At 44.7% G+C, this 10000-nt stretch overlaps 1 long non-coding RNA gene across 4 annotated transcripts in view; it reads right to left on the reverse strand.

The window, feature by feature from the left end:
• The window catches only part of LOC143300482 (uncharacterized), a 208974-nt gene that overhangs the window by 76225 nt on the left and 122749 nt on the right, over window positions 1-10000 (reverse strand). For 3 of the 4 annotated variants that reach the window (XR_013057668.1, XR_013057664.1, XR_013057665.1), the window contains one exon: window positions 8953-9525. This is a non-coding gene — a long non-coding RNA (uncharacterized LOC143300482). Of the gene's footprint in view, window positions 1-8952; window positions 9529-10000 lie in introns of all 4 variants that reach the window. The other variant, XR_013057667.1, reaches the window with a different exon arrangement.

Genomic DNA, 10000 nt, shown 5'->3' on the forward strand with positions numbered 1-10000 from the left:
GAGGTGGGAGGGGGCTGATTGGCGTTCTGATTAGCTTTCCGTGATTAATTCATTGACAGGGTAGAGGAAGGGAGGGAGGTAAGAGAGACAGAGAGAGACGGAGAGAGAGTGAGAGAGAGGAGCAGGAGTGTGGGGGTGTAGTGGTTGATTGATTACTCTTGATTATCCCCCCTTATCGTATTGATCGGGAATTGTTTGGTTTTGTTTTTTGTTGTTTCTGTTTCTGTGTTTTTTTGTTTTGTTTTTTCTTTTCTTTCTTTTTGACACTGTGACATTTGGGGTGGGGTTTTTTGTTGTTTTTTTTTTGTGTTTGTTTCTGTGTCTTGTTTCTATTCAACGAGCCCCTCGCCTCTAAAACTGTACTTGTTCCTAGCTTCTTCTTTGTTCTTATAATTATCATTTTGTTCGTGTTGTTTTTGTTTTTGGTTTTTTTGTTTTGTTTTTTTTAATCTTGGCTTTCTCATTCTCTCACTTTTCCTCCACTTCAAAGTTTATGCGCTTTGCCCTGTGACTGACGCTTAATCTGTGGTGTTTTTTTTTGTTGTTGTTGGGTTTGCTTTTTGCTTATTTTGTTTTGTTTTGTTTTTGGTTTGTTTGTTTTTTGTTTTTGTTTTTGTTTTTTTGTTGTTGTTTTTGTTTTTTTTTTGGGGGGGAGTGGGGCGGGACGCAATTTTGTTTTGTTTTCTTTAAGTATCTTAAGTTTCTGTAAGAGCGCTATATAAATATAATAATAATTATTATTATTATTATTATTATTATTATTATTATTATTATTATTATTATTATTATTATTATTATTTATTATTGACGTTGCCTGAGTGCTTTGTTTTCCTTTTACTTTCCGTTTCATTTTCTTTCTTTTTTTCTTAAAAAAAAAATTATGCGCATATTTAGGCTACAGAAACAATGTGAAATAAACTGAATCAAACCGTGGTTGTCAAGTGTACCTGTAGTATAATGTGCCTCAGTTTTCTTGCTGTTTCGTTTCATCTGATCTTGTTTTTTTCTCTATACTACTTACTTCTGCCTACTCCTCTCTCCTTCTCTGAGTACATGCATACATGTGCGTGTACGTGCGTGCGTGCGTGTGTGTGTGTGTGTGTGTGTGTGTGTGTGTGTGTGTGTGTGTGTAAATACGAAGTTTTGCAAGTAGGGAACATATGTACATTTGAAGTAGTGTGTGTGTGTGTGTGTGTGTGTGTGTGTGTGTGTGTGTGTGTGTGTGTGTGTGTTATTGGCGAAACTCTGTGTGTGTGTGTGTGTGTGTGTGTGTGTGTGAGAGAGAGAGAGAGAGAGAGAGAGAAACAGAGAAACAGAGAGACACAGACACAGACAGTCTGAGGCAAGGCCAGACAGACAGACACGCAGACATGCAGACAGACGTGTCAGCAGTGTGTCAGTCTGATTTAATGAACTGGGTAACCCGTTACGCTCTAATTGATTACCCACAGCCAGGGAGGAGGAGGAGAGAGAGGGAGGCAGAGCATGAAGAGCACGCTCGGTTAACAGGCTAATTGATTGGCACGTTAATTGGGAAATGAGAGTGATACCGGTGCTCACGACTGCAAATACACCCCCCCCCCCCCCTCATTCCTTTAATTTTACCCCCCCTAGGGATAATCAATTTCAGGATCCCAATCTCTTCCCCACACGTTTTCCAGCCACGCCCACCTGCTGATAACAAGGAGATTAAACAGTCTAGGGGGGGATGCGGGGGGTTGGTGGGAGGGGGGGGAGAATGATTTCTCTGGGGACGACTGACAGTAAAACTTTGTTTACAACGAGGACAACTGAGGTCTCCGCGTGGCGGCCATTGGCTGGTCCACGGATCACGTGACACACGCTTCCGTCAGGCTCTCTGCCGCTGTCGCCACAGTTCAACTTTTCCTCGACATCGCCTCGTTCTTCTTCAGTCTTCCCCTTCAGTGTGTAATTCACTGAGCCAGTCTTTTTAAGTAACTGCCTTGAAGCCAACAGACGTTAAGCAGAATGTTACTGGTGATCGTCAGTGCCGAATTTTCAGCTTCATCCCTTATTAAAGAATTTTTGGGGAAGGGGGGGGGGGGAGGAGGTGTGCGGGGGGGGGGGGGGGGGGGGGGGGGGGGGGGGGGCGTATCGCGGTTTCTTACAGACGGTATAGACGGACAACTATGCTGAAAATAACTCTCTCCCCCCCCCCACCCCCCACCCCATCCCCTTTCTTTTTTTTTTTTTTTTAGCCCAGTCCGTGTAAGGAGAGAGAACACACACACACACACACACACACACACGTACACACACACGCACTTCGGATCCTGAATATTGAGCGTCTTCTCCAAGACAACAACTGTCAGTTTCAGTGCTCCGGGCGCCAATATGTATGTATCCTCTACAGAAACCTTTCTTTCTTCATGGTGTTCCCCTGTGACACTGACAACGGAGTTGTTTTGTTTTGATTTTTTTCTAAAACGTATTTCAAACATTTTTTTTTTTAACTGATTACTTATGCGGAATGCTGTTAACTAGTGATCTTTGCTTTTTTGTTTTTGGTGGTGGTGGGTGTTGGTGGTGTTGGTGGTGGTGGGTGTTGGTGTTGGTGTTGGTGGTGTTGGTGCTGCTTAGTGGCTGCCTAGAACTGACATGCATTCCACCGACCCTAATGTGAAGTTTGTTGTCGGTCGGCTTTTGAAACTTAAACGAATCATAATGAATTCTGACACAGACTGATGATTACAACAAAAGATTGTTTAATAGTGTTTTGATTTAATACTTTTTAAGAAAAAAAAAGAGGTTTCTGATTGTCTACATGCATCACTGTGATCATTCACGGTTTTTACCAACTCTGTTGCCATTAATGAATGCTATTACCTTCTCAGTTACTACGACTGCAGAAAAAAACAACAACAAAACATTTCTTTTCTTTTTAGAAAAGAATGCTTAATACGTTTTTTCTAGCCTTTGCTTGCTTGCTGGAGTAAAAAAAAAAAAAAAAAAAAAGATAAAAAAGATAAAAAGAAGAAAAAAAAAAACAGATTTGTGAGCAACAAAATCCCCTTATCCAATTTCTTAAGGACAGTAATCAGCGTATGGCATTCAAAACTGAAAGGCTTTAGCTTTTAAAGATTAATCGCCACAATTAGTTTTCCGAAGTGATACAAAATCTGCTTTAGTGTTCTGACAAATCTTTTCTTCCGCTTCGTTATTTTGTGCTGACTTTTAGCGGGCTTCATTATAATATAAAAAAAAATCCATCTAATTCATCATTTCTAAAGTTATTAGATATGCAGTTATTGCACTAACATTTATTAATAAATAAACCAGCACCACGCTTGCGTCCTTCGTAGCATATTTAATTAATGCTTGATATTTCCAAACTGACATTTTCTTCAAGTGAAATCAATGTACTGACATTTATCAATAATGCAGCGGTACCATGATTGGCATTTCCAAACTGGTATTCTCGTTGTTTCCACAGGTGAATTTATTAAGACTTGCAAGCTGCGACAAGTTACAGAAAACGCACTGATGCACACTCACACCCACCCACGCACGCACATGGACGGACACACACACACACACACACACACATGGAAAAAGGTAACACACACACACACACACATACACACACACACACACACACACACACTTGGACAAAGGTAACACACACACACACACACTCACACACACGCACACACATACACACACAAACAAACACACACACACACACACACACACACACACAAAAGCAAGCACGATCAATTCATAACACGTGAACGACTCTCCACTCTGAACGAGCTCTTTTGAATGATGGAGCACAGTCCTGCCTGTATTGCCCGCGGCTATGGTCCCGGCGACATCGATAAAACTAGTTCACGCACACACACACACTGGCGCACACACACAGGCGCGCGCACACACACACAGTTCTAAGCATACACACACACACACACACACACACACACACACAGATACGTGCGCGCGAGCACACACCGATACACCAACACACCGACACACACATCCACACAGATACGTGCACGCGTGCACACACCGACACACACACACACACACACACACACAGTGCAAAAGAGGTTGGGGCAGGTACGGAGGGGGTGAGGAGGAGGTGGGATTTCCCCCCCCCCCCTAAGCTATAAAAACAGGTGGCTGCCTAGAAATCAATACCGTGTGAGAACCTTACTGAGGTGTGACATGTAAGAAGAGAGAAGAGGGGTTGGGGGTGGAGGAGAGAGACACACAAAGAGAGACTAGACGGTTTATTCATATATTATCAAAGGCCCCAGACACACACACACACACACACACACACACACACACACACAGAAAAAAAACACACACGCTCAACCTAAGATTTTTGTTTGTTTGGGTTTTTTTGGTGTGTGTGTTTTTTTTTTTTTTTTAATACTATTATTATTCTCAGCAACGGGCTAAAGCTTTTTGAACCAGTTTCACCATAATCTCTTCAACGAGCAAAACACAAATAAAACACACAAGACTAGGGGGAAAAAAAACGAAAAAAAACCCACAAGAATAATGACCTAAAGTCTCTCTCATCCATCCCCCTCACCCTGGGTGCAGTCATCCATCAACTCTCCTTCCCCCCCCCACCCCCACGCCCACGCCCTCACCCCCACCTCCCAACATCTTTACCCCCCCCCACCACCACCACCACCCATTCACCCACCCACCCCCACAACCCCTAATCCTTACATACCCCCTACCCCCCTTGCCGATCCGGCTCCTTCTCCCCCATCTCTCTCTCTCTCTCTCTCTCAAATGAACAAAATTAAATTAAGCCAAAGACAGCACAAAGAGGTTCCCAGCGTCCTAACCGAATCTAGGCGGCTCCCATCCCTTTTGAAAAGAACTAAACCGGAGAAGAAAGTAAATTTACCTTGGCCCAGGCAAACACGAGAGAACGAGCGAGCGAGCGAGCGAGCGAACGAGAGAGATTGAGAGAAAGAGAGAAGAGTGGGGGTGGGGGGTTTAGAGAGGATGAGGGTGGAGGGATGTGCTAGGTTGGGGAGGTTGAGGGGTGTGTGTGTGTGTGTGTGGGGGGGGGGGTTGAGGGAGGGGGGCAACGGGTTAAAGAGAAAGAAGAGGGTTAGAGGAGGGGGGGGGGAGGAGGGGGGGGCACCACAAAGGCTGGGGGTGGAGGACGGTGGGGAGTTGAGTTTGCCATTTGCAGTCGCAGCACATAACACGTCTCTCTCTCTCTCTCTCTCTCTCTCTCTCTCTCTCTCTCTCCTGCTTCGTTTTTATTCTCTCCCTTTCTCTATGTTCGCAACCTTTCCCACACAACAGAGTTTGGAGAAAGAGAGGGAGTATTATATAGTACATGAGGCAGACAGACCGACAGACATCATGCAGTGGAGAATGACAGACAAAAGAGATGAAGATCTTAACACGGAAGGCCGAGAGAATCAGTCGAAACGTTCTACTCTACAGTTTAAAAAGTTGAAAGTCGCAGCGAATTACGATTTTGAAACCTTATTTCCCCCCCCCCCCCCCCCCCCCCAACACACACACACACACGCACGCACGCGCTTGCCGCTCAGTAAGAGGCAGAGAGAGAGGAGGCAGAGAGAGAGAGAGAGAGAGAGAGAGAGCGATAAACAGAGCCAGAGACAAGGTCGGTCTCAGAATCTGATAATGCCCGGAACCAATTTCAAAAATGCCTTCAGGCAAGCCATCCCATTACAGAAAATAAATAGATAAGGAAATGAATCATCTCTCTCTGTGTCTGTCTCTCTCTCTAGCTCTCTCTCTGTCCTCGTGTTGCTTTCGTTTCTGACCGTTGAAATGATGGGGAAAAAATTACAATTTAAAAAAAAAAAATCATTATCTGTTGTTGACCACATTAATTTTTCGCAGTTATGAGTTCCGAGTTCTCTCTCTGTCTTATATGTATAAATGTTTCAATATCTATGTGAAACTTAACTTGTTCTTCCATTAAATCAAAACGCCACAAACGCAGCGCCACATTCTGATCCATGACGTCAGTTCGATCCGACTCGGGATTTTTCTACAAAATTGGTTGTTTTTTTTTCATTCTGAGGACGGGCAACTATCTTCTATACACAGACCACCAACGCTCAGAGACTACCGGATGAGATTTGGGGAGAACACACACACACACACACACACACACACACACACACACACACACACACAGAGTGACACACACACACACACAATTCTGCCCTTCGATAGAATGGCCCCCTCGCAATCGGTTATTCATTAGGATAAAAGGCGTCGCCGACACGTATCGGTACTTTTTTTTTCCCCCACGTCAATAAAGACCGTGTGCGGGCGAGACGTGTAGTGAAGACGATTATGTCCTTTTTCTTCTTTTTTTAGATAAGCGACGGGATCGTCTCGGTGCAAAATCCTATAGTATGTTATCAGGACACACTGTGAGTTCGGTGTCTTCTCCCTCCCTCCTTCCTTCCCTAAGTTTGGTCATATTCTTTTCATTCCCTCTTCTTTCTTTCCCTTTTTAAAAACGTTTTTTTTCCCTTTAATTATTAAAAACAATCTTTATTTTTATTATTATTATTATTATTATGTCATCGTTAACAGAAAGGCCGCTTCTTGCGTCAAAAATATATATCGACCTTCTTCATTACCATTATCATCATCATTATCATCATTACTATTATCATCATCATCATTACATATTTTTTACTGAGGTAAAATCGGAAGTCACTCAACACTCGAACACCCCACTCGCCTCTTCGCTTTCCGCTACCCTCATTATTGGGAGGGGAGAGACAGAGACAGAGACAGAGGGACAGAGATAGAGACAGAGACAGAGGGACAGAGATAGAGACAGAGAGAGAGAGTTTCGTCGATGTGTGGGTGTCAGTGTACAACGTGAGCTCTTCCTTTCGGTCCAAGCGGGAAAAAAAACCCAGTCATCCAGATAGAATGACTATCGATAAAGACAATATTTGGCTGGCTTTGGATGGACAACCCCAGAGATTTCTTTCCACCCGGCGGCGGCATCCGTGCTCGGTCCATGGAATAATAATAATAATAATAATAATAACTTCAGTTTCCGTCGTTCTCGGTCTCCAGTTCTTAGTTAAAGGAGGTGTCACAATGCGTTCGGACAAATCCATACCGTCTTACGCTACAACCACATCTTCATGGCAAATGCCTGACCAGCAGCGTAACCCAACAGGCTTAGTCAAGCCTTTAGTACATGCATATAATAATTTTGTACCTATCAGAATAGATTGCTTCAACATAATTTTCTGCTCGAGGACAATACTCTTCGCTGCCATGCCAAGGTTATTTTTCAGTGCACCAAGTGCGTGCTGTACCCATGGGACCTCGGTTTATCGTCTCATCCGAATGACTAGACGCTCAGTTTGATTTACCAGTCAAGCTTGCGAGAAAGGGCGAAAGCGGGATTAACCCCAGTGACTGGAACAGGCCATTCTCAAGAGTAGTGAACTCGGCAGTGGCATCGGCAACATTTCTGACCGGGGGGGGGGGGGGGGGCCGCGCTGATGTGGGTGGCACTGAGGTGGCGTTCTCACGAAGACCCCCCCCCCCCCCCCCACCCCACCCCCACCCCCGGCCCCGCCACTGCTTCTGGCCCGCGTGTGCTGCAACTAGTTCCAGACAACCAGCATCGGTGACTCAACGTCATCGCCATAACTTCTCACGCCTGAGTTAGCTCGTCTCTAACTGACTAAGGACGGTTCTCTCCGAGTCTTTCTTGGCCCCCCCGTTATGATCAGTTCAAGTATTCACCAAAATAAGAAGGATCTTAAGTACTGAAAGAGGATCTTGAGTATTGAAGCTATCTACTGGTGAAGATAACGAAAGAAAAATAAAGTAATACCGAGATAGACAATTCAGTACGTCTGATAAATAAATACGATCTTAAGTATTGAAAGAGGATCTTGAGTACTGAAAAACATCTACTTGTATGGGTAACAAAAGAAAAACGAAGTAATGCCAAGAAAGATAAATCAGTACATAAATAAATGCATAAATAAATACACAAAACAAAAATTTCACTATTTTCAGTTTGTTGGACAAAGGAACGCAGCAGCAAAAGACAAAGGGACATAATTCTAGTCACAGAAATTTTTTTTAATGGTGTGACTGATGATCGTGCCACTCCCAACGCTAACAAATGACAGGGGCGAAAAAGTCACACCCATTAGATTTCGCTCGTTCCAACACACGCGGCAAAAAGTGCGCACGCGCGCATGCAAAGATTTTGAAGTTCCCAGCGACGCTACTTGAAAAAAGTATTTAAAAAGAAGAGAGAGGGCCAGGGAGACAGAGACACGGAGAGAGAGAGAGAGAGAGAGAGAGAGAGAGAGAGAGAGAGAGAGAGAGTCCTCATAAATTCACATCCGCAAAAAAGAACTGTATAAAAACTGATCAAAAGAATGTAAATTAGGGAAATGAAAACGAGGGATGGAGATAGAAGGAGAGAGGGAGGGGGGGAGAAAGAGATATAAAGAGAACTGTAAGATATAGGAGAAATACCCAAGCCATTGAAAAAAAAACAAAAAACAAAAAAACACACTCAAACCCCAAAAGCGCAAACAATACTGCAAAGCGAAATAAATAAGCTTGAAAAACAAATGTATAAAACTCCAGGGCCTAGGACATAAACATAACAATAAAAGACGACCACCCACCCACACACACACACACACACACACACACCGATACCTGCACATTAACACATTAATGCATAAAAAACCAAGCAAATAATGTGTAAAAAAAAAATTATTATATATATATATACAAAAAAATGATAACAAAAATAATAATAGCAAATAATATAACGGTAAATAAAAGAACAAATAAATAAATAAACGCAGTTTCCTTTTCTTTAACAAAAGAACCAAAAAGAAAAAACAACAACAAAAATTACACACACACACACACACACACACACACACAAAAGTAAAAAACCAAACTCACCGACGATAACAACAACAGCGCCACGTATAGCGGGCCGCAACACCCCACAGTCAGGCCGGGCCGCCCAGAGTCAGTCAATCAGTCAGTCAGCTCTCTCTCTCTCCCTCCTGCTTCCCGCCGCCCTCACCACTGATGCTGGTGATGATGCTGCTGGTGCTGGTGGTGCTGGTGGTGGTGACGGTGGTGGTTGTGGCTGGTGTCCGGACAGACAGACAGACAGACAGACAAGCGGACAGGCACGCAGACAGACGGAGGGACCGTCCACGACCCGCCGCAACGCCCGACAAGATGTGACGCATGCTGCACCACTACCACCACCACCATCGCCGCCGCCACTACCGCCACCGCCACTGCCGTTGCCACCACCACCAAGCAAGCAGGCAGGCATGGGACGCCACCAAGAGTAGTAGTGGGGTTAGAGAGAGCTCTCCGCATCCACTACATCGTCCGTCCGTCCGTCTGGCCGCCGGTCCCACCTCCAGCCCCCGACCCTCAGACCTGGACGACCCATCGCGCGCAGCAATGCAAGGCAACAGCAGCAAGGTCCCTCCCTTCCTCCTCCTTCGGTGAACACTGCTGACCGAAACAAACCAAAAAAAAAAAAAAAAAAGAAAACGTGGGTAAGGTGGTGGTTGGTCCTTGGTCAAATACGTTTTTGAAAGCGAGGAAACAAATATACACTGCGTTTAGGAAAAGAGATGATCAGTAGGTCTCCGTGGAGTTTACATGCTCATTATTTTGTCCGGAAAAAAAAGTACGCTCCACCTTTTTAACTCCCTCAACCCCCCTACTAAGAAAGACACCGACCTACTCGCTCAGTCCAAAAAGTGAAAGGGGCCCGAGCTGGAAACACGACAAGCTGCGGTGCAGAGAGAGACAGAGGCGCACAACGCCGCCACAACTGTTGAGCCACCGAGTCCCAACTTTCAACTGTTGGGAGGGAACGGGAGGGCAACGGCCCAACTAGGCCTGGGCACGCATACACAGACACACACACACTCTCTCTCTCTCTTCTCCCTCTCACACACACAACACACTCTGAGCATGC

The sequence above is a fragment of the Babylonia areolata genome, chromosome 2, assembly GCF_041734735.1.
Source record: "Babylonia areolata isolate BAREFJ2019XMU chromosome 2, ASM4173473v1, whole genome shotgun sequence".
Classification (NCBI taxonomy): Eukaryota; Metazoa; Mollusca; class Gastropoda; order Neogastropoda; family Buccinidae; genus Babylonia; species Babylonia areolata.